General features: G+C 47.1%; 1 long non-coding RNA gene across 2 annotated transcripts in view; it reads left to right on the forward strand.

The window, feature by feature from the left end:
• LOC309962600 overlaps window positions 1–25,192 on the forward strand; it is a 73,944-nt gene that overhangs the window by 39,256 nt on the left and 9,496 nt on the right. The window lies entirely within an intron of this gene.

Below are 25,192 nucleotides of genomic sequence, written 5' to 3' on the forward strand. Positions count from 1 at the left end.
AGGGTGGTGGGAAACAGCATCTTGGGGTGCAGGCCAGCTGACACTGGAGAACAGCGCACAGGAGGAGGTGGGGCTCCACTGCAGGTGTGAGGCCTGGGGTACACAGTGTCTACAGCACAGGGCTGAGGCAAGGCGGCCACTGGGCCCAGGCTGGGCGTCCGCGGTCTCTGAGGTCTCTGATGGACCACACGTTCTAGGCATGTGGCTGAGGCGGGGCAGGCACTGTTGACAGGCTGTGCAGCCAGTGCAAGGGAAACAAGAAAGAGAGAGGGAGAGAGGGAGAGAGGGAGAGAGAGAGAGAGAGAGAGAGAGAGAGAGAGAGAGAGAGAGAGAGAGAGAGAGAGAGAGACCGGGACCTAGAAGAAGAGCCCCCTCTGTCCTGCGATGTCCATCTGGCGCCCTCTACCGATAAAGCTTAACATTGCACTCTTTGTAAAAGAGTCCAATTCATTATCACAGAGCAGGTACTGAAAGGTGCATTGGGGGCTGAGAAGCCATAAATTGATAAGGGACACAATGCTCATTGGCTAGGTCCGTTATTTCACTAGGGGTTGTGATTCTAGCTACCTTCGTATTAGTAGTTGGACTGATCCCAGAGGGAGAATCTTCCTACATCTCTCTGGCTGCCCTGAGACACAGTGTGTACCAGAACCTGGCTCTTTCCCCTGCGCCACCACTTTTCCACTTCTCACACGGTCTAGGTCTTTAGCGTCACAGCACTTTTTGCTCATTCACCAGGTCTAATCTGAACTCCCACTACTTTGGGCCTCCTGGCATCTCCTTTTCTCTCTGGTCCAACGCCTGACTTCGGGACAAAACTACCTTCTCATCACCTCCTGAATCTTGCCTGTAAATCCCCTGAACAGAATACTTGGGAAGTGGAACTTTTCATTCACACCTTGTGTAATCCTCACTTGTGGAATGCATGTTATTGTCCTGATCTTACAGATGGGAAACCCGAGGTTTAGAGAGGTGAAGCAAGTGCGTCCAGGTACTTCCAGAAGCAAGTTCCAGGTGGTAATGGGCAGAGATGGCATTAGAACCTGAGTCTGCTTTACTCTGACTCATGACAGCTTGCCAACCCCCCGCCCCGGGGAGGCACTCACAGCCTTCTGCCTATTTCTCTTCAGGTAACTTCAAACTCACTTGTCTCCTGGCTTCTCACCAGTTCTGTTTTCTTCTGAATTTCCAGGTCATTAAAAGTGTTCTCCCAGAATCATCATTGAAAAACTCTCTTCCAGGATCACCTCCTCAAATATCCAATCCAGGTCTTTATTTTTTAACTGGGTTTTTTTCTCTAACAGTTCCCTAATACCATCTCACTGCATTTAGCTCCATGCAATTCAATTGCAGTTTATTTTCTCTGGCCTCAGGTTGATGAGACCGACACCTATATCCTCTTTAGTGTGAAGATGCTGGGGTTTTTTGTTTGTTTTTTTTGCGGTACGTGGTCCTCTCACTGTTGTGGCCTCTCCCGTTGCGGAGCACAGGCTCCGGATGCGCAGGCTCAGCGGCCATGGCTCACGGGCCCAGCCGCTCCGCGGCATGTGGGATCTTCCCGGACCGGGGCACGAACCCGTGTCCCCTCCATCGACAGGCGGGCTCTCAACCACTGCGCCACCAGGGAAGCCCACCAGCTGTGAAGTCTTGACTATTCCAGCTGTGCAGAGATGGCTGCAAAGCATATTGCAATCTTTCTTTTCCTCTCTTCCTTCTGCAGTTCATCCTCCCTCCTTCAACGAGTCACCTGCCACTTTTCCTTTTCTCCTGAGTCATCTCCTCCATCCCATAGTTATCACTCCCGCCTCCTGGTCTTCCTTAGCCCCCTCCCCTCCATCCCTTCCTTTTGGTCCATGGCCCCCTCTCTACCTCCTTCCTTCCTCCTACCCAAGCTTTACTGGCAAAATCAAACAAAATAACAAAAGAATGGGGAATAAGTAAACAGCTGCCTACCCTCACATGGAAATCCCTGGAAGCAGCTCCCTTCACCTCCACTGACAGAGTGTCTCTGCATTTCAAAGTGCTTGGCGCTTGTTCAAGGCCAGTCCCAGTGGCCATGGAGTCATTGTGTTGAGATGAAGGTGCATCTAGGCAGTTTCTATATTTAGGTGCAATTGTGTTTCTGGAAAAGGCTGCACATCACATAATAGGAAATCCTGAGAGTGTGAAGACTGTTTCCTGCCAGTTGAAGCATTGTTGTCTTTGGCTGTTCTGACAATAGCAGAAGCCCGCAAGTAAGTGGGCAAAGGTGGAGGGGCAGCGAGAGGCAGGAACCCGGACGCGCTGGGTAGCTGAGAAGCAGTGAAGTGTGGGCGCAGGGGAAGTGGGGACGGCTGGGGAAGGTGATTTAAAACTATAAGTGAAAGCAAGTAAGTTACAGAACCCTGTCAGAGGATGAAAAAAGAAAACACCTCATTCATCTGTAAAAATATTTGTGGAAATGTTGTCAGCTAGGCCCAGGCATTGTCTGCTCAGCGTAGGCTTCTATAAAAATGGTCCTTGATTATGTGGAGATGCAATGGACACCGCTCAATGGGGGTACTGATGACAGTCAGTGGTGATGACATTGATGGGGGTGGTGATGATGGTGATGGAGAAAGTCACAGCTATTTTCCTCAGGCGTAAGGAGCTGAACACTCTTTCTGCTGGGAGTCTCTGGAGAGTTCTGAGGCAGTGCTTCTCAGCCTTAAATGTACATATGAATCACTTGGAATCTCATTCGAATGCAGATTCTGATCCAGTAAGTCTCGGACAAGCCTGAGATTCTGCATTTCTAACAAACTTCCGGGCGAGAGAGGCATGGGAGAACATATTAGGGGATGGATTTTTAGAGTGTTGAGTCAGGGTTGGGAGATAGAAAATAAGGCAGAGTTGATTGATATAGGGCCCTTTCTCATGACTCAGGATTCCTACCCTGGTGAGGACACAGAAGACATTCTCTTTACTGGAGTAACAAGGAATCCATTACTTACGGCCGGGGAGGCACCAACATCTGTGGAAGCACAGCAGTGGCTGTCTTCCGCAGGCCAAGATTGACTGTAGGAGATGCTGCGTTAGACTTGGGCTCCATGGTCAATGGGGTTGGTACCATTCTGGAATACCAAAGGCGAAGTGGAGGCAATCATCAGAGGCAAGCCGGAAGTAATTGTCATAGTGAGGGGCAAGGCAGAAGGACAGCCTAAGGGCTTTGACCTGCAAGGGCCTCTGGTGATGACTGATAGACCATGGTGTGTCTAAGGATGAGGTCATAGGCAGCCCACGGGGGTGCTGCTTGACCTATGTATACAGAAAGGTCAAGAGCAAACGAGCAGAAGGCTGGTACCAGCTGCCACCGTGAAAAATCACGATCCCTCATCCAGTTTTTAGGCGTGAGTCGGTTCTCAGACCAAGAGCACATTACGGAAGGAGAGGCCAGTTCCTTTTCAGGAAGGATCCTGCAACATTCCACACCAAACATATTCGGTAGCTCTTCCCCTAACCCTGCCCTCCAAACCCCATCGCCATTTACCCCAGCAATTCTACACTGGGGAACGGAGGATACCCAGCTCTTTCAAGGATCTGAGTTGTTACTGATAACAGGGGACCCGAAACACCACCATGGCTCCCTGGTCGAGTGGCGTACAGAGAACAGTGTGATAAATGGCCCAAGTCAGTCTCAAAATGGGTCCAAGATAGGTCCATGAACCACACTGGGGTCTCTTCCTCATTCCAATGGCATCCCGTAAACCAGCTTCCCCAAAGAAGGAGGAAGGAGAGCAGGAAGGGGAGGAAGGGGAGAAAAGAAAAAAGCCTCACCCGGACGTGTGGCACTGGCTGATTTTCATGTTGTACATGCTCCCGCCAAGGCCAGTTTCCAGCCACCAACAGGAAGTCATTGAACGTGAACTTGGGAAAAGATGCCTGAGTTCCTCTGCGTAGAATCAGGACGGGTGCACGGAAGAGCTGGCAGAACTCACCTGGAGCCCGTGAGCACTCAGGCCATGTCCTGTGGCTGTTTGGGTGAATGATCCCTTTCCTCCCAAAGCAGGGACACTACTCACCACCCAAGCCTCACTGACCCTTGACTCTAATTGTTGATCTAGCAGCCGTGAGGAGACGCAAGAGCAGGTCTTCAGGACAGCGAACACAGCCTAGCAAGGTTTCTGGCTCGGAGGAGGCCTTTGTCTAACCTCCAGGTGAGGGGCAGCTGGTCTCCTCTAGCAAGTGGGAGGAGGGGGCGACTGCTGCCATCCCAGAGCTTCTAGGAAACTGGAGGCTTCATGGATCTCAGGCTCACCTCCCTCAAGTTCCAGGTCCCACTCTTTCTTCTCAGGGCCCTCAATTCCGCATAGGAGACATGCCAAGGCTGTGGTGCAGCCTCCTCTGTTACTGCAACACTCTGACAATCGGGTCCTAGACCTGGTTTTCTTCCTGACCCGCCCTCCAGCTGCAGGAGACGAGGATTTTAAAAAATGCTGCCGTGGAAGCCCTATGGCTTTCGCACTGTGTTCTAAGTTGATGGCTGGCTGCACTGAGCCTGTCGTTTTCTTCCTTCAGGGTTTCAGTTATAGTTAGCAACAACTCAGCAACTCTCCAGTCTTTGCCACCGAATCTCTAATGGGCCGGAGCTATTGCATGAGCTGATGCATCTCCTTCCGGCAGATTCCATCTCAACTCACTGCCGATGAGAATCTTAGAGAACTCATCCACAGCTGAGTGAGATGGGAATCTTACAGAATCTTTCAGAACTCCACTCAGCACCAACAATGGGGTCTTGCAAACATTGGGCTGCGGAATGACCCTATTCCACAATTCCATCCTGAGGCTCTGCCTCAAGACAACTTCCAACACCAATTGTCTTAGGTTGAGTTCTCCCAAATCAGACCCTGACACAAGGATTTGAGTGTAAGTAGTTTATTTTCACAAGGATCCCAGGAAGCACCAGTAGAGACAGGGAAGGGCAGGTAGCTAATAAAGGGTGTGTTATCCAGCAGTCGCCCTCTTGGGAACACTGGGGCTTAATGGCACTGGGAAATACTCTGGAACATTCCTCAGAGTTACCCACTGCCCTGAGGGATGAGGAAGCTGATGTGCTTCTCCACCCACACCTCAGCTGTCATTGCTTGAGGGCTGTGTCTGGAGAACATTAACTCCCTGGCAGCCCAAAACAGCCCTCAGCAGACAAAAATCAGGTGTTCACAAAAGTAGCCATTGGAATTTCAAGGCAAGTGCTAAGGAGATGTGGGCTGGGCATGTCAGCCTCTGCTACAACCTTGTGTCATAGAATGGAGTTAATGGTCACCTCACCATGGCCTCAGCAGCAACGCCAAAAACAAAAAAAAATCCAGAGTAGAGCCAGCCCAAACGCAGATGGTGCTTGGAAACTCTTGGGGAAAGGAACACGGAATGATCTCGGTGCTGGAGCCACTGACGACATGATGGTCAGGAACTACAGTTGCAGCTGAAGATTGGAATACCGCACTGCCGTGTGGGGTGAGTCACCTAGCCGGTTCTTGTGAGACTCTCCACGGGGGTGTCAGGAGGTGTGGTCCATGGATGGGTTAATCTGACCAATTAACACCGTGCCCTCAGGTAACAACACATGATCCCTGTGAAAAAGACCCCTGAAAGAGTGACTCCTTGGGTGAGAATTTCAGGCATAGGCTGTAGGGAAGTGATGGCTATACAGGTTTTTTTGGTAAAGCCCTTCTCATTATATTGAAAATACTAACAGCATCTACTTGCATTTGTATGGAGTTCTCCGAGCACTTTCATAAATTAATTAGTTCAGTCAACTTACTCATAACAACCCCAGGAAGACAAATGAGGGGGGCATTTGTCCTCATTTTAGAGATGCGAGCATTGAGACGCAGTGAGGTTAAGTGACTCGCTGCAAGGTCCCGGTGCCAGGTGGAGAAGAGGCTCTACCTCAGATCTTCTGATTCCGTGTCATTCGGAGCTTGTTCCTGTTTCCCATGAGCTGTCTCTCCCATTTGCTGTAAGAGAGCACCTCGGTTGCAGCAACGTCTCTGGTTCGCTTTGGCAGCCCCAGTGCTGGCGTATTCTGAGTGCTTAATATCTGGATGTTAAGCAAATGAATTTTGAAGTCCCACCAGAAGGCTTGTAAGGTGAGGTAGCAGCTTTTGTCAAGCCCCCTTTCTTGGTCTCTCCTCCCGACTACACCTGCACACACACACACACACACACACACACACACAACCACACTCTTCTCTCACACATACACTTCAACTCTGCAGGCTATACTCCCCAGCCCCCCAGCTTTGTTGAGATGGAGTTGACACATACAGTTGTAAAATATTTAAAGTGTACCTCGTGGTGATTTGATATACATATACATGGTGAAAGTATTCCCCGTTTAGTTAAGTAACACATCCATCGCCTCATTTTCTATCTATCTATTTATTTAGTGAGAACTTTCAAGTTCTAGTCTTGTAGCAAATTTCAATTAGACAGTGCAGTGTTCGGGCTCTGCTCTTTGGATACTTCTTGGAAAGCCTAGGACAGCTTGAGAAATCTAAGGATCGAGAGGCAATCAGAGGTGACCTCACATTTATTAGGAGACCCAGACCGCTCTCTGGACATGTCTTTAGAGTTAGACGGTGGAGTCTTGGCTGAGTCCTGATGGTATTCAGAACTGTTCAGCTCACCATCCTATGCAGGATCTGCTCTCCCAAGGTCAGGCCTCCCTTCCGTGGTATGCAGTGCCCTTCTAGAGCCACAAGAGGGAGCCAGTGGAGCGGAGAGCCCGCCTTAAAAGAGCCGCCTGCACCAGGAATGATCCTTCAGAGGCTGGACCGAACCCACAAAAGAAATCTGGACGGAGCGCCAAAGTGGGAGAAGGAGGAGGCCTTGGGGAGTGGGAAGCAGAACAGAGGGAACGTGAGAAAAGAGAAAACTGTAGAATAAAGCAGAGGGGGAGGGTGTCAAAATTGTAATTAATCATATTTCATGTAAAAAAAAATAAATCGGGGAGGGGGCTTCCCTGGTGGCGCAGTGGTTGAGAGTCTGCCTGCCGATGCAGGGGACACGGGTTCGTGCCCCGGTCCGGGAAGATCCCACATGCCGCGGAGTGGCTGGGCCCGTGAGCCATGGCCGCTGAGCCTGCGCGTCTGGAGCCTGTGCTCCGCAACGGGAGAGGCCACAACAGTGAGAGGCCCGCGTGCCGCAAAAAAAAAAAAAAAAAAAAAAAAAAAAAAAAAAAAAAATCGAGGAATTTTCATCCTTTACTTTGCACTATTCTGATTTTTTTTTCGGAACAAAAAGACATTATTTTCATAATTAACAGCGAATAAACATATATTTAAAACAAATGGGAAAAATAGAACAAACTGAGCGAAATGATGGAAAAATCCTGTAGTTGCTCTGGAGTTCTGGGAAAAATCAGTGTCGGTCCAGGTTTTCTGCTTTGTTACCAGGGACTGCCCGGAGGCCTCCACATCTGTATTTACATCCATTGTCTCCTTTTCCTTCACTCATTCTCTTATGAATTGTAATTGTCTTCTGAGCAAACCACCTTTAGTCTGAAATTAATATAAATAACTAACATTAATGTTTTGCAATCATTCTTAACTGAAGCTTTTATCATTTCTACTTCTTTATGAAGATAAACCCCCAAATGAAATCGTTAAAACTTCATTGGAAACAATAGTAAAGCTATTTTATCGCCTCTTGGAAGCCTCTATTTTGAGAGTTTGTTTTGTGTATCTTGAGAGGCACAGCTATAAAGCGATGGGAATGATTTTAATTAAACATCTTGGACCTGATGTATCTAATTGACACTTTTCCTGCAAATCACAGGAACCAATATGATTATTACAGGCATCAAAGCCTTTGGCTTAGGAAATTGCCCTCTGAGTCCCTTTAGAAAACATATTAAAAAAATCAATTTATATCATGCTTCTTTGGGACTCCAAATGTTATTATCCATCTTAAAATGGGTTTTTCTTGTTTGTTGTTTTTTTGGGGGGTGGTACGCGGGACCCTCACTGCTGTGGCCCCTCCCGTTGCGAAGCACAGACTCCGGACGCGCAGGCTCAGCGGCCATGGCTCACGGGTCCAGCCGCTCCGCGGCATGTGGAATCTTCCCGGACCGGGGCACGAACCCGCTTCCCCTGCATCGGCAGGCGGACTCTCAACCACTGCGCCACCAGGGAAGCCCCTTAAAATGTGTTCTATTCATTTGAATGTAGCTGCCGGTGACTCAGATCTTTTCGGGAAATTAATTCACGCTCAGAGGATGAAGACTCACCGCCTGCATTATTGTATCCGGAGAAGTATCGGGGAGAAGGAGGGAGCAGCAAACAGAGTCTGGCCTTGGTGGTGGGGCCGGAGCTCTCTTTTTGGTGGGAGAGGAGGGGCAGGGTCTCGCTGTCTGTGTCGAATGCCCTCTTAGCCTCTCACCGGTACCCACACCGCTGAGAGGAGCTCAGCACACAGCCTCGGCTCACGTTCCCCACCTCCAAAGGTGGGTCTGAACTGGTGTGGGCCCTGCGGCAGCGGGGCTTCTTCTGTCCCAAAGCTTCCCAATCATTTGCATATCGTAAATACATAGAAAGGGCTAATGCCAGAACTAAAAGCTAGAACTGGAGGCTATCTGGAGACATCTATGCAGGGGATGGTGAAAAAAATGCATCACATTTTTCTTATATTATGTAATAGGAAGTAGTGAATTTTTATGAAACTTCCAAGTAAAATCTTTGAACATATTTATTTATTTTGGCTGCATTGGGTCTTTGTTGCGGAGCACAGGCTTTCTTTAGTCACGGCGAGCGGGGACTACTCTTGGTTGTGGTGCACGGGCTTCTCATTGCAGTGGCTTCTCTTGTTGCAGAGCGTGGGCTCTAGGTGCGCAGGCTTCACTAGTTGCCGCACGTGGGCTCAGTAGTTGTGGCGTGCGGACTTAGTTGCTCTGCAGCATGTGGAATCTTCCTGGACCAGGGATCAAACACATGTCCCCTGCTTTGGCAGGCGGATTCTTAACCACTGCACCGCCAGGGAAGTCCCTGAATATTTTTAATAAGAAGCTTGAGTTTGCTTCCATCTATATAATTTTCTAAAATCAGATCTATGCTTAAAATGGCTCCTTGAGGGACTTCCCTGGGGGTCCAGTGGTTAAGACTATGTGCTTCTACTGCACGGGGTGCAGGGAACTAAGATCCTGTGTGAAAAAAAAAGACTCCTAGCAATAATTCCTCAAGACTTTTTAATAATAACCTCTTCAGAATTTTGACAGTCACCATCAATGACTTCATTTGCAAAAGAAAGTGATACGATTTTTAAGACCCGTTTCGCAGCCATTCCAAAATTTACAACATTTGAAATTATAACAAAAGAGAAATCAAGTGTTCTTACTCTTCTTTCAAGACAGAGGGAATGTAGGCATTTCCTATGATAAGGAGAATAGATTTTGATTTCAATGAAACATTTTCAGATCAAGTATTTCAAAATAAGGGGCTCTGATCTGCAGAGGGTACATGCACGCATGGTTAGAGTGCTTATCTTGCAGCAAGTAGCCAGACGTATCCCACGGATACAAAGAGAGAGACTGGAGAGCTGTGAAGGCCAGAGGCCCTTTGCTTCTTGGGTCCCTGGAGCCAGACTCTTCTGGCAGCTGCATAGGCCCCTCATCCAGGCAGTCACTGCTACCCTCTACAGGGGATGGAGCTGCCCGGGATGCCAGTGGCAGGGCACATCCCTTACTGCTCGCCCTCAGCTCACCCCTGCACAGCAACCAACAAGAGGCCCACAGTGATGCCCCAGCCTCTCTGGCCCGGAGGCCTCAGCAAATCAGGATCGTGGACTCACTAGTAACCCACTCGGAGCACCCCACTACAAACCACTGTGGGAAAGCTCTCTTCTACTTTGGACCCAAGGAATCTTCTCCACTCACATCCTGGTCAGCCAGTTCCTCAGGGGGAGAAACAGAAGGGGATCTCGGGCCAAAGCTCCACAGGTATCAGAATGCCCTAGGCTGACTTTGCCCCTGGGACCGAGCTCTCTTGGAGCTCACCAGGGTTAGCATAGCCACAGGAAGATATTTTAGGGTTCCCATCTTAGGGTATCTGTTACTATTGAGATGTGACCAACAACCTCTTTGCTCTTCATGGTGGAATAGCTAAGAGTTGTTCCAGATGTGTTTGGAAAAATGGTTTTACTGGAATCGGTGTCCCCTCATCCAAGGTGATTGCTTTTGAAGGAACGGCACTCATTTGGATATTAAGTTTCTCCCGTTGGAATAAGTTGCCTCTTCCTATCCTTACACATGGTTTTCTTTTATCCATAGATCAAGAATTCTGCTGCATTTCAGAAGCAGTAGTTTAATGCTCAGGTGTGTCAGCATGTAGTTAGCTTTGTGAATGGGCTTCACCTGATTTTAATCAGTTGTAGCTTTGGAGCCCTCATTTGTTTACAGCCTCTCACTCAATAACAAATTACTCCCAAAATTTAGCAGCTTAAAATAACACACATTTATTATCTCATAGCTTCTGTGGGTCAGAAGTCAAGGAGGGGGACTTCCCCGGTGGTCCAGTGGGTAAGACTCCATGCTTCCAATGCAGGGGGCCCAGTTTCGATCCCTGGTTGAGGAACTAGATCCTGCATGCATGCCACAGCTAAGACTTCGCATGCCGCAGATAAGACTTCGCCTGCCGCAACTAAGAGTCCACATGCCGCAACTAAGAAGTCCACATGCCACAACTAAAGATCCCACATGCTGCAACGAAGATCCCATGTGCCCCAACTAAGACCTGGCATGGCCGAAATAAATAAATATTAAAAAAAGAAAAAGGAATCAAGTAGGGCTCAGCTGGATGTGTCTGGCTTTAGAGCCCTCATGTAGTTGCTGTCAAGCTGTCAGCTGGGGGCTGCGGTCTCATCTGAAGACTCGGTTGGGGGAGAATCGGTTTCTAAACTCTCTCACATGGCTGTTGGAAGGATTTAGTTCCTTGTGGGCTGTGGGACTGAAGACCTTGGTTCCTGACTGGCTCTTGGCTGGAGCTGCTGCTCAGTTTCTTGCCACGTGAGTCTTCCCATAGGGTGGCTTATACAACACAGCAGCTGGTTTCTGTCAGAGTGAGCAAGCAGGAGAGAGAAAAAGCCCCAAGATAGAAGGCACTAGATCTGAAACTGAGCAGGGCCCTGCGGGGCCCTCCTGGTGACAGACTCCTCCGTGTCCCTGCTTACTGTTGACTGGGAAAAGCAGCTATGGAAATATACTGTGACCTCCATGTATAACAAAGAACAGGCCCTAGCAGTTAATGTTTGGAGAAGTAAGGAATGCAGAAACAAAGATAGGACAGTCAGACAGGAAAGTATCCATAACTTAAACATTAAATCAGTCACAAGGACACCCAGTTCTGTTTCAAAGGTAAAGATAAGTCTGACACACATGCCTAAATAGTTTTGCAGATACTAAAACCCTCACCACGTGGAAGAGGTTAACTGCATGTTGACCACCAGGATGTAGCCCCTAGTCCAGTTGGAGCCAAAAAACTGATCATTGAGATTCTCCAAACATCACCCTGTTACCTCACCATCAACCAATCAGAGAACTGAGCACAAGCTGATCGTGTACCTCACAACCCTCTCCCTTGCTCTGTCTTTGAACACTCTTTCCCTGACAGCCATCAGGGATTTCAGTCTTTTGAACGTGAACCACCCATTCTCCTTGCTAGCACCTGCAATAAACATTGTACTTTTCTTCACCAAAACCTGGTGTCAGTAGACTGGCCTTACTGCATGCTGGGTGAGCAGACCCAACTTTGGTTCGGTAACAGATTTGTGACCTAATCTTGGGTAGGATATCCCATTACGTCCAGCTCTCCCTCAAGAGGAGGGGATTACACTTAAACTTAAATAACGGGAGTCAGAGGTCAGTGTTGGTTATCGTGGAAGCTACCCACCAGCCTCTGCCAAACATCCACACTTATTCCCTTTCTCTGAGACTCTGTCTGAAGGATGGGCTGGTTTCCCCATCCTTTAAGGACAGGAGCACAGCTTGATTCTTGTCAGCACCTCTTTCCTACCCATTCACTCACCTCTTCATTCAACAAGCATATATATTGAGGCTACTATATGCCAGATTCCATGCTACACACTTGGAGGCTGGTAGAAAAGAGGACCCCTCTGTATGCACAGAGTTTCTTACCTTCTGACCTCTTACGTAGAACCTGTGGCCTGCTGCAGTCCTCTCAGAGGCCAACTGATGTCCTGATGACCCACGTGGATGGCTTGGGTCAGAGACACTGTGCCACCCGCGTGCTGACAGGGCTCCTCCTGCTACCATCTCCCTCTGGGGCACCATGCTCCACCTCCAGCCTAGTCACCTCATTCGCCCCCTTCCAGCAGCCAGACTTTGTTTCTCCATCCTGAGCCTTCCCAGGTCAGTGCATCCTGCTGCATTCTGAGTGAGGAAACTCTCCATGCCTCAGTTTCCTCCCTGGGTAATGACTTGTATAGTAAACAAAGATAATACAGGAAAGAACCTAGAACAGAGACTGGTAACAGTAAACACTTAAACTGTAGCCTTCCCAATGTTGTTATTATTCTGCACACCTGTTCAGGCAGCCACAAAATTAGTCACATTGCCACAGAGTCATACCCACATGGATGTATGAGTGGGAACGTCGATAAAAAGGTTATGCTCGTTTCCTCCAGTTTAATATCACTTTGAAGCTCTTTTCTTAAAGCTCTGATCTCATCCTGGAAACCTGAATTCTTTCACCAGCACTGCTGCTTTTCTCAGAGGTTCCCACGTTGCTTCCATCCCCTCCCCACCCACATCCCGTATTGGATGACTAATGTGGCCCCTTGCCGCTGGCTCTCACATCGCCTGGCTGCCTGGATGGAACCATCTTCATCCTCTCTTGTGTCATCCTTGGCTGAAGTGGCTTCAGGTAGGAGGATTTGGGCCAAGGTTTCATTTGCCAGCTCACGGGGGCAACCTGTCTATACACGCCGCATGGTAAATTGCACACCAGCTGTTTGAAAAACATCCTACAGGAGCCAGTGACTGTGTTGAAGTTGGGGTCCCCTCCCTGAGATATTGGTGAGCTTTAAGGCAGGAAGGGGTCCCTGGAACTGTTGAGCCCCGCCCACACCCCCAAGTTCCCGGAGATCTGGCATAGATCACACGCCGCTAAACTTAGCTCCCTCTCCGCCTCTGTCAGCAATGCTTCCTGACACAAGGCAGGTGTTGCTGGCATATAGTGAGATTTGCCCTCTCTGCATTGCTGTCCCAGCCATGTCCCCAGCTGCCAGAGGCCAGGCTCACTTCTTGGTGTGGAACTGTTTGCCTTCTCATCGTGGCCCCCTACCTGTGGCCTGATGAACAAACAATTAAGGAAGCTGGAATGCTTATTGCTCAAGCTAAGACTACCGCCAGCCAGAGAGGAGGGGAGTATGAGACGGCGCGGTGTGAGGTTAGGAGCGTCGTCATTAAATCGTAGAGTTTTGCTGTCCTCTGATCGGCACGCGGGCTTCCGGGAAGCCTTTCTCCCTGGATCTGACGACAACCGCCTGCTCTTTTCTGATATTTGCCCCTCATCCTTTCCTGATTTGCTTTCTTATCCCCTCACATCCTCACTCCCACCCCCTGTGGTCGTTTCTCCCACAAGCTTATCTTCTCATCCCAGGTTTCACCGCCTCAGCCCTGGATCTTGCCTGTGAGGAGGGGTACCCCCCACATGACAGGTGCTCTGGTCTTCCTCCTCACACCCACACCCCCCCTCCTTCCTCCACTCTCTCTGCTGCAGCTGCGGTTTTGGATGGAGGGCAGTGGAACCTGGGTTGAAGGGTCCCCCACTCTTGTGCTAGGCAGGTTGACAGAGCCTCTGTGGATGAGAGTAACAAGCATTGAGGAGCAGAACGCACAGCTTTTTTCTTAACGGGCGCGGGTGGCTGGCTTTAGAGCAGGGTAGGTGGTTATAGAGCAGTAGATGATGTTTTAGGTCCCTCATCTCCCACTCTCTTCTGCATCCTGCTTCATGTCTCTTATTAAAGGCATGCTTGTGTCCACCTGGATCTCTGAGACTTTCTGACAGGTGAGTGGTTGAGGATCAACAGTTATCAGTCAAGCAATCTCCAGTATATGTAAAGAACTACATCTCAACAGCAAAGGAGGCAAACAACCCAAATAAAAAATGGGAAAAGGACTGGAATAGACATGTCTTTAAAGAATACATACAAGGGCTTCCCTGGTGGCGCAGTGGTTGAGCGTCCGCCTGCCGATGCAGGGGACACGGGTTCGTGCCCCGGTCCGGGAAGATCCCACATGCCGCGGAGCGGCTGGGCCCGTGAGCCATGGCCACTGAGCCTGTGCGTCCGGAGCCTGTGCTCCGCAACGGGAGAGGCCACAGCAGTGGGAGGCCCGCGTACTGCAAAAAAAAAAAAAAAAAAAAAAGAATACATACAAATGGCCGATAAACATGGGAAAAAATGCTCAATATCATTAGTCATTTAAGGAAATGCAAATCCAAACTACAATGAGATACGACTTCACATCTACCAGGATGACTATAATAAAAAAAGGAAAAATAACAAGTGTAGGCAAGGATGTGGAGAAATCAGAACCCTGGTACATTGCTAGTGGGGATATAAAATTGTACAGATACCGCAGAAAACAGTTTGGCAACTTATCAAAATCTAAACGTACAATTACCATAAGGTCTAGCAATTCCATTCCTCAGTGTATACCCCAAAGAATTGAAAACAGGACTCTATCAGATCCTTGTATGCCAATGTTCATAGCAGCACTATTCACAATAGCCAAAAGGTGGAAACAATCTGTGTCCATCAGCAGATGAATGGATAAACAAAATGTGGTATACGCATACAACGGAATACTATATTTTAAAAAAAAATCTTCTATTTATTTATTTTTGGCTGTGCTGGGCCTTCGTTGCTGCATGCGGGCTTTCTCTAGTTGCAGCGAGCGGGGGCTACTCTTCGCTGCAGTGTGCGGACTTCTCATTGCAGTGACTTCTCTTGTCGCGGAGCACGGGCTCTAGATGCGTGGGCTTCAGTAGTTGTGGCACGTGGGCTCAGCAGTTGTGGCTCATGGGCTCTAGAGCACAAGCTCAGTAGTTGTGGCACATGGGCTTAGTTGCTCCGTGACATATGGGATCTTCTCAGATGAGGGCTCGAACCCATGTCCCATGCACTGGCAGGTGGATTCTTAACCACTGCGCCACCAGGGAAGTCCCTATAATGGAGTACTATTGAGCCATAAAAGGAATGAAATTCTGATATGTGCTACAGCATGGATGAGTCTTGAAAACGAGCTACATGAAATGTCGTCACAAAAGGACACACATTGTATTTTTGTGTTTGCACTGTATTTATCATACATGTATGATTTCAAATATGTGAAATATCTAGAATGGACAAATTCATAGAGATAAAAAGTAGAGTAGAAGTTACTCGGGGCTGAGGGAGGTGAGGAGTTACTGTTTAATGGGTGCAATGTTTCTGCTTGGGTTGATACCAAAAGCTTTGGAAATGGATAGTGGTAATGCTTGCACAACACTGTGAATGTGATTAATGTCACTGAATTATACACTTAAAAATGGTTCAAATGGCACATTTTACGTTACATATATCTTACCACAATAAAAAATTTTCAAAGCAAAATAAATGAAAGACAGCTCCAAAGGACAGGTATGTAAACAAAGGCTCTGGAGGTGGGAGGGTTGGAGGTTGAAATTTGTGGGCTGTTTACTAAGAGAGTGACTGTGGGCAAGACTTGACATCTTGGACAAATCCTCCTAGAGTGTCTCGGGTTTCTCAGCAGAAGGCAGCAGAGTGAAACGCATAAGAGCATAGGCTCTGACTGCCTGGGTCCAGTTCCCATTTTGACACCTGTGTGACCTTGGATGAGTTACTGAGCCCTCTTGCTCTGTTCTCCCCACCTGTAAAATGGAGACAGTACAACTTACCTCACTGGGTTTTTGTTCAAATTTGATAAGTTAATTTGTGCCAAGGTTTTCAAAATAGTGCCGGCCACATAAGAAGTGCTAAATAAACATTAGCTGTAAAATGGAACCAGGGTGGAATTACTTACAGTTCGTTAGCAAAGAGATTTTTTAATTAAACATTTAAAAATGTAAAATACTAAAAGAAAAAACATTCCTGCCTGCTCTCGTTATATTTAAGAGCTTTATTCCCTCTAAATTTTTAGACTTTGCAAATTCCAGATAAGTTTATCAAAGCTTAAACTTTTCTTCTCTTTCTTCTTCTATCCTGCTGTGCTGGTGCTCTAAGCATTTTTAAAGCAGCCTAAGCAGTATTTCACACTGGCTGTGGGGAGAGTCGCCAGAAAAATAATGTCTACCTTAAGAGGTGGTTTTGAGGCTTAAGTAAGATAAATGTATGTGAAAAACTCCCTTTCATGGCATGTAATGTTCTTCAGCTCTGTGAGACCCAATGCCCCCTTTTTAATAACAGGTGTTTGTTTACGGAATTATAAGCAGAATTATAAGATTCATACCCCAAGGTACACACCTTGTATAATCTCCTATCCTAGAGTACGGGCTGGACCAGTGAATATAATGGAATGTCACTCCCATGATAAGGTTACTAACCAATTGACTGTGAGTTAATAGAAAAGAAGATGGTCTCTAGTGGGCCTGACCTTTAAAAGAAGGTGAAATATTAGATGTTCTCAAACAAATTGCCACATTGTTAGAGGGTCTGCAGGAGGAACCACCTGGCAAGGATCTGAGCGCAGCTTCTAGATGCTAACAGCAACCCTGGCAGATGGCCAGCAGGGAAACAGGGACCTCAGTCCTACAAACACAGGGAACTGACTTTTGCCGACAACCCAAGTGAGCTTGGAATGGATCTTGTCCTAGTTGACTCTCCAGATGAGAACAGAGCCAGCGAACACCCTCCTTTATCTCAGTCTTGTGAGGTCCTGAGCAGAAGACTCAGCTGAGGCTGTGCTGGACCTCTGTCCGCAGAAACTGGAGAGAATAAATTTGTGCGGTGTTAAGTGACTAAATGTGTCTTAAATTTTTACACTGAAATAGAAAACTAATACCCCCTTTTCCATCTTGAAATAAAATTCATGGATAATATAGTCTACTTATAAGCATAATTTTAAAATTTCAATGTAAGATCCTAACTATATTATTAGGAGAAGTAAAAGGAAGGTAATATCTAAGAGTAGAATAATATATATATTTAAACAAGGGAGAGCCCAGCCACACTCACAATAGAAGATATGAAAGAGCCAGATCTTTGCACCTGTACGTAAAACCACGAAGAACGTCACAGGTGCAAATGCAGACTGACCCAGTGTTCAAACACTGCATGTGATTTTTCCAAAATAGTGAACAATCCTGGTGAAATTTTGTACAAAACAAAGCCCATCCTTCTGTCCATTTGTACTCTAGTTACATTCCCCCAAATCTCAGTGTATATTAAAACCTTGCAAAAAATACTGCGTGATCAAGTTAGATTGATGCACGTATAACTATAAACAGATCTCTCATTCGCACTCCTGTCCAGTGAGACAGTCATCCAGGATGCAGAAAAATATCTCTTGTTTGGAAAAGGAGCCTATCCGCTAAAAAAGCCAGGAGCCCCCTTTCCCGCATCATGGTAAGATAAAAAACTCTCTTGGCAGGACTTCCCTGGTGGCGCAGTGGTTGAGAATCTGCCTGCTAATGCAGGGGACACGGGCTCAAGCCCTGGTCTGGTAGGATCCCACATGCCGCGGAGCAACTAGGCCCATGAGCCACAACTACCGAGCCTGCGAGTCTGGAGCCTGTGCTCCGCAACAAGAGAGGCCGCGATAGTGAGAGGCCCACGCACCGCGATGGAGTGGCCCCCACTTGCCACAACTAGAGAAAGCTCTCGCACAGAAACGAAGACGCAACACAGCAAAAATAAATAAATTAATTAATAAACTCCTACCCCCAACATCTTAAAAAAACAAAACAGAACAGAAAAAAAAACCTCTCTTGCAGATTTCTGAATTGACCTCCAGCGGAGGTGCCGCTGCAGCCTGCAGTGTAGCATCCGAGTGCTATTATTACTGTGTGGTTCCTCCCCCACTACCCCATGCTCTCCCGGATTTGTCTTTTGGGGTTGTCAGGTGGAGAAAACGTACATTGCTAAACAGTTAAAACACTTCTGGCATAGGCTTTTTTGCTTCTTTGGCAAAATGACAACATTAAAATTAGAAATACAAAACCCCCCGTGGCGACGGCCAAGAAACAAGCCACTGCCGTGGCCCCTCGCCTCGCACGTGGGCAGCTTCCCGGCTGGGACATGTGTGGAGGCAGATCTGCGAGTCCCGGTGAGGAAGCACGAGGAAGCAAACGCACTGCCCGCCCACGGATTTCTGTAGCTGCCAGTTTCGCTGGTGATGAGGTCCCTCTGGCTGGCTCACAACATGCGGGGCTCGGCTTGCAGGGGTCACCGATGCTCGTTTCTGCTGCCCCCAAGGGTGAAATGGTGAAGTGGGGGGTGCTTCTCAATTAAAAAGCAAAAGGCACTGGGAGAGAGCGCCGCCACCCAAGCAGAGAGCTTGAGCAGCCTGACTGCCCCCAGTCCCTGCAGGTGCTGCTGGCGGGGACGTTTCGCACTCCAAGGAGGGGGCCAGAGCATCGGGGATGGAAGATCCTTGGCTCCGCCGGAGCACTGCCAAACAGCACCAACTGGATCTTTCTGTGAGAGACTCTGGAAGGAGAGATGCTCAAAGATCACCTGCTTCCGAGCCTCCCAGCCCAGCGACCGGAGCGCAGCCGCAGAGGGTTTCCTCTTGCGGACCCCAGCTGCCTGGGGCCTCTGCAGGGAGACTGAGAATAGAACAGCTCTCCAGCAAACCCAGAGGCTCCCTTGGTGCCTCGGGGCCTCAGAATCCTGAGTTGGTTTTTCACAAGGTATTAGAGGAAAACAACACAGGAACCCTCACTGCTTTGCCATCACCCTCAGAATGTATCCACTTCCTCCCATGACCCAGAGCCCCTGATGATCTGTTAATCTGGGTGCTGGGTTTTAGTGTTACTTCCTGGCCAAGAGAATCTGGGGGAAAATGCTGCTTCAGAACTCAGTTCTGGTGTGGACTTGTTCCAAAATGTGTGGAATATATTCAAGTCCCAAGCTGGTTCCCATTCCTTATGAATTGCCTTATCTCCATGATTTCTAGACCTGTTCTTTGTAGTCTACCCACAAGGGAACACTTCTGCTTCAAGCCAGGAATGGGAAGGGCCCCATTTCATTAAAGTCACTGGTCAGATACAGACAGATCTCATGACATCTTTTTGCCCAGGCAGCAAAAAAAGCACCTGGTTGAACCTTCATCGGTCAACACTCGGATGGCTGAGCGACAATCTTTTCCCCAGCAGGTGGGGATAGCGAAGTGATCTCTGCTCCATTAGCACCCCCTGAGGAAAGAGCTACTCTCTGAATGTGGACCTCGAGAAAGGAGCTCGGAGTAAGACAGGGACTCTCAGCTCTAAGACCCATCCCACTGTCTGAAAATGCTTGGTTCTGTTGCCCTCCTAGAGCCACGCCTGGTACTCAGGGCCACTATGGTCCTCGATTACAAAACACACTTCTTAACCTTTCCACCCCTTTAAAACTGGATGTGTCTTGTACCTCTCTCAACTTTCTGACATCGGGCAGTTTCTTTTATTCTCATACTACACAAAACAATGGGGTGTTTTATAATGAATAGCATCATGGATTCTATGAAATAAAACAAAAAGACAAGGCAGCCATATAGAGAACCTTTCCTGAAATTCAAATCAATGGGAAATGCACTGTGAAGGAATCTCAGGTTGCACCTGTTGATGGGGTTATCAGATTACAAATGACATAGACATAGGAAAATATTTCCTGTGTCAAAGGATACTGTCTTAGTCAGCTCAGGCTGCCACAGCAGAATACTACAGACTGGGTGGGTTACATGACAGACGTTTATTTCTCACAGCTCTGGAGGCCGTGAAGCCCAAGATCAAGGTGCCGGCAGATGTGATTCTTGGCGAGGGCTCTATTCCTGGCTTGCAGACAGCCGCCTTCTCCCTGTGTCCTCACATGGTAGTGACGGGGATGGGGAGGAGGGAGAGAGAGCCAGACAGACACACAGAGGGCTCTCTGGTCTCTTCTTATAAAGGCAGGAATCTCATCGTGAGGACCCCACCTTTACAACCTCATATAAACTTAATTATTTCTTATCTTAGTCTGTTCCAGATGCTATAATAAAAATACCACAAACTGGGTGTCCTATAAGCAGAGGACATTTACTGCTGGAAGGACAATATCAGGGTGCCAGCATGGTCAGGCTCTGGTGAGAGCTCTTTTTTGGGCCGCAGACTGTCGACTTACTATGCTATTGCCACAAGGTGGAAAGCGCAAAGGAGCTTTCTCTAGCCTTTTTTTTTTTTAAGATTTAATTTTGTTTATTTTTGGCTGCGTTGGGTCTTCGTTGCTGCGCACGGGCTTCCTCTAGTTGCGGCGAGTGGGGGCTACTCTTCGTTGCGGTGCGCAGGCTTCTCATTGCGGTGGCTTCTCTTGTTGTGGAGCACGGGCTCTAGGCGTGCGGGCTCAGTAGTTGAGGTGCACGCGCTTGGTTGCTCCGCGGCACGGGGGATCTTCCCGGACCAGGGCTTGAATCCGTGTCCCCTGCATTGGCAGGCGGATTCTTAACCACTGCGCCACCAGGGAAGTCCCTCTCCAGCCTTTTTTATAAGGGCATGAAACACATTCACGAGGGCTCCACCTTCATGACCTTATCACCTCCCCAAAGCCCCACCTCCTAATACCATCAGAATGAGCATCAGTATTTCAACATATGAATTTTGGGGAGACACAAACATTCAGACCATAGTATCTCCCAGAGGCTCCATCTCCAAGTATCATCACACTGAGTGTTAGGGCTTTGGCGTATAAATTGGGGCAGGATACAATTTAGTCCATAGAAGATACCGTTGTCAGTGAGATGGCATGACCATTTGGATGACTGTTTGCCCAAGTCATTTCTGGTTGAACACAGCACGTTCAATGTAGTGACTCATATCTGTGTCCAGCTGAGGGTTATTTTTGACATGCCACGAAACACACAACCTTGGCCCCATGCTGGTCAATGATTTTCTATCAATAGTTTTAACGAAGGTAACATAAAGTTGCTTATTCAAAGGAAGGATAAACAACTTATATCCTGCATGGAAAATAATTCCCATCGAATGGAGTCGGCAATGTGGAATTTAACAAAGCAAAGGAAGTTTTCATTTGCGTTCAAAGAATGAATGGTATATATGTAAGATGAGGGAGGAGGTGGGATCGTTCCTTAAGGAGGAATGTTTTCTTCAGCATGTTTGATGTGAAGCAAGAGTGCGATAGAGTTATGAAAATGGGTAGCAAAATGAATTGCAGTTCTGAAAGTGTCCTGACCTTAAAATGTAATGGTTCTACTGGACTCTGGATACACATTAATGTAAAACAGTTTCTCAACTTGGGCACTGTTGGCACATTGGGCCAGATAATTCTTTGTAGTGGAGGTTGTCCTGTGCATTGGAGGGTGTCAAGCAGCATCTCTGGCTTCTACCCACTAGATGCCCATGGCAACCACATACCTTTCCGAACCCTCCCCAGGTCCTGACCATCAAAAATGTCTCCAGATGTGGCCAAATGTCCTCTGAGAGGCAAGATCACCCTCAGTTGAGAACACTGATGTAAAGTGTTACATTCAATTTTTGGAAGCACAATTTAAGAGGGAAGCAGCCAAGCTAGAAGAACATTCCATGAGAAAGGCAATGATTACATTAAAGCATCTGTCAAAAATGCACAGCATACAGAGCACATGTTGATAAGGAGCTTTTGCAAGTTAAGTCCTTGGACCTCAAGTGTCCATTAAATGCTCCTCATTCAATATGGGTTCCTTAATAATCTTCAATTATTTGAAGAGCTCTTGATTGAAGATGGAATAGATCAAGGGTGTGAGGGTTACAGACAGGTAGATTTCAGAATACAAAGAAAGCTTTTCTTTTAGTTGTTCTTTAAAAAAAAGAAAAAAATCGGATATTACATTAGTGTACAAAGTAAAAAGTCAGAGTTTCTCCCCTTTACCCCAATTTGATCCCTAGTAACCACAGATAATGGTTTGGGGAGATTTCCTAGACACCCCTCAGGTAAAATGCACTAAGGTCAGAATGGTCACAAATGTCCTCCTCTCCTGGCTTTGTAGAGTACATGAAATGGCCAGGTCAAATGCTTCCCTCCTGCTTCTCCTCTGCCCCCCTCCCACTTTGTGGAGAGTCTTTCTGCTGCACTGGTCCAAGACTTAAGATATTTTTTTAATTGTGAAAAATTTCTCACCTCCACAAAGAAGAGACAATAATTAAAAACAAAAAACCACCCATGTTCCCATCAACCAGATTTAACAATTATCAAGATTTTGCCACATTTATTTCCTTTACCCTTTTTTTCTTTTCTGAAGAATTTTAAAACAGATCTCAAACATCATGTTATTTCACTCCCACATACTTCAGTGTGTTTCTTAAAATATATATATATATATATATATATATATATAAAATTCCAAAACTTTTATGCTGTAAAATCAGAGGATGGACAGGGAAGGATGGAGCTAAAAAAAAGAAAAAAAAAACTGGAGGAGGAGGGAAAGAAGTAGGAGTAGGGGTGGGGAGAGGAGGAGGGTTTTGGGGGGAGCGAGCGGAAAGGCTGGGAAACTCTGAGGTTCATCGAAAACAGGAAGAAGAGGGCTTCCCTGTGGCGCAGTGGTTGAGAGTCCGCCTGCCGATGCAGGGGACACGGGTTCGTGCCCCGGTCTGGGGAAGATCCCACATGCCGCGGAGCAGCTGGGCCCATGAGCCATGGACACTGAGCCTGCACGTCCGGAGCCCGTGCTCCGCAACGGGAGAGGCCACAGCAGTGAGAGGCCCACATACCGCACAAAACAAACAAACAAACAAACAAAAAAAACAGGAAGAAGAGACAAGGGGATACTAGACGGATTATTAAGGATTATATTTGATCACTTGTTCCTTCAAAAGACTTGAGTGCTAATTTTTAACTGGATTTTTTAAATCTATTTTTTTCGTATTTAGATGTTAAAAATATGACTCTCTTCTCAGTTTGAACCATGTGTGACTTGGTTCCACTAGAGTACATACATTAAATGTGTTAGTTTATCTTATGATGAAAATGGAACACATGATTTTCACTTAATGTAATAGACATTTTAGAAAGAGTGTTTTTCCTAAGAGTCTCTCACAATGTGCCAGGCTCTCAGTCCTTCATGTGAGCTACGTTGCTTAAATTCACAGTAACTTTATGCTTTAGGGGCTATAATTATCCCTATGTTACAGTTGGGGGGTTAAATGTCTTGTCCAAGGTCACTGCTTTTGGGGGCAGAGGCAGGTATTGAACCCAAGTCTATCTCATTCCAAAGTGTGGCTCTCAGCCTCTCCTCCACAGTAACTGTGCTAGGAGGCTGTGGATCACAGCTGTGAGGGGATGCCCATCCGATAGGCGTGGAGAGTTCCATGGCTCTGTGCTGTTAGAAATGCCACCCCTGCAAATGTGCATTCCTTACTCAGAGGTTCCTATCTTTATAAATTCCTGTAAAAAATGCAAACTCTTCCTGGGAAAGTGGAACCAGTCAGATAAATTCAATGCTCATGAAACATGATGAGCTGGAAGGGAATTGTCTTAGTCTGTTCAGGCTGCTATAACAAATTACCATACACTGGGTAGCTTATAAACAACAGAAATTTATTTCTCAGGATTCTGGGGGCTGAAAGTCCAAGATCAGGATCCCAACATGGTGGGGTTCTGGTGAAAGCCCTATTCCTGTTGCAGTAGGCTTACTTCTTGCTGTATCCTCACATGGTGGAGAGAGAGCAAGCTAGCACTCTGGAACCTCTTTTATAAGGGCACTAATTCCACTCATGAGGGCTCCACCCTCATGACCTAAGCACCTTCCAAAGGCTTCACCTCCTAACACCATCATAGTGGGGGTTAGGATTTCAACATATGAATTTTTTTTGTATTACAAACATTCAGGGCAGAGCAGGAGTAGGGTGGTTAGGATCAGGAACTCTAGGCTCAGACAAACCTGGTCTCACATCCTGCCCCTGCACTTACAAGCCCTGAGACCTTGGGCAAATTGCTTAACTTCTCCAGATCTCCATTTTCTCTCTGGTAAAGTAGCAGTTATTACATGATAAGTTTCACCTGTTTGGCTGGTGGTGTTGGCCTTTTGTTCTGCCTGTACTGGAGGGTTTCAGTCTATGCCCAACAAAGTATATGTCATAGTTTCTGAGCAGTGTCCCTGACATTGACGTCACCCCTTTGGGCTAGACTCTGTGGGTGGAAAGCACTTTTTGACATGGAGAGGCATGGCCTAGTGGGATGGCACATGGAGCCAGAGCCATCACACTGACAGAACAGCATGCTAATGCAGGTTTGTAAAGAGTCAAGGTTGTGCTCTGCCCTCTTCATCATTGTTCAATATTGTAAAACATAGCCAGGCCTTCTGCATTACATGTAAAGTGACCAACAGCAGAGGTGGGACTTTCGGTGCTAAAACTGGGACCACTCAGGGCAAACCGGGGTGAACTGGTCATCCTCCTTGCACATCTCCGGGGGATCTTCATGAAGTTGCCCCCTTGTGCAAGGCACAGTTTGTGTAACTATATACCAGTCCCGAAGAGGGTTATTAACCAAAAAAATGCTTTCTGCTTAAAGTTAAGATTATTGTGGACAGTTTGTATTCTCAATGGTTAACTGCAAATACCTCCACAAATGAGAAAAGGCTAGAGAAATAAATAACAAAGTTATTTGGGCTCTATTTGGAGAAAAGTTCAATCATTTCTGGCTCTAAAAATAAATAAAATTACTTGGTCCCCATTTGAAGTAGGAGGCCAATTTTCCGTTCCTTAACCATTTATTCCCTTAACAGTTTTATTCCCTCAACATTTTCACACATACGGAAAAGGTGAACTAGTAAAAAAAAAAACCATACACACTCCACCTAGTTCTTAATAATTGTTAACATACTGCTATATATACACTCACTCTCGCCTCTCTCTCTCTAAGTATGTACATGTGCCATGTTTGAGTTCCTTCTCTCTATATGTATGTGCATGAAAATATTTATATATTTTTTTATTCTTGTTGATTTGAAGAAAAGTTGCAGATATCATATTTCATCCCTAAATCCTTC

The sequence above is a fragment of the Leucopleurus acutus genome, assembly GCF_964270905.1.
Source record: "Leucopleurus acutus genome assembly, chromosome: 5".
NCBI classification, from domain to species: Eukaryota; Metazoa; Chordata; class Mammalia; order Artiodactyla; family Delphinidae; genus Leucopleurus; species Leucopleurus acutus.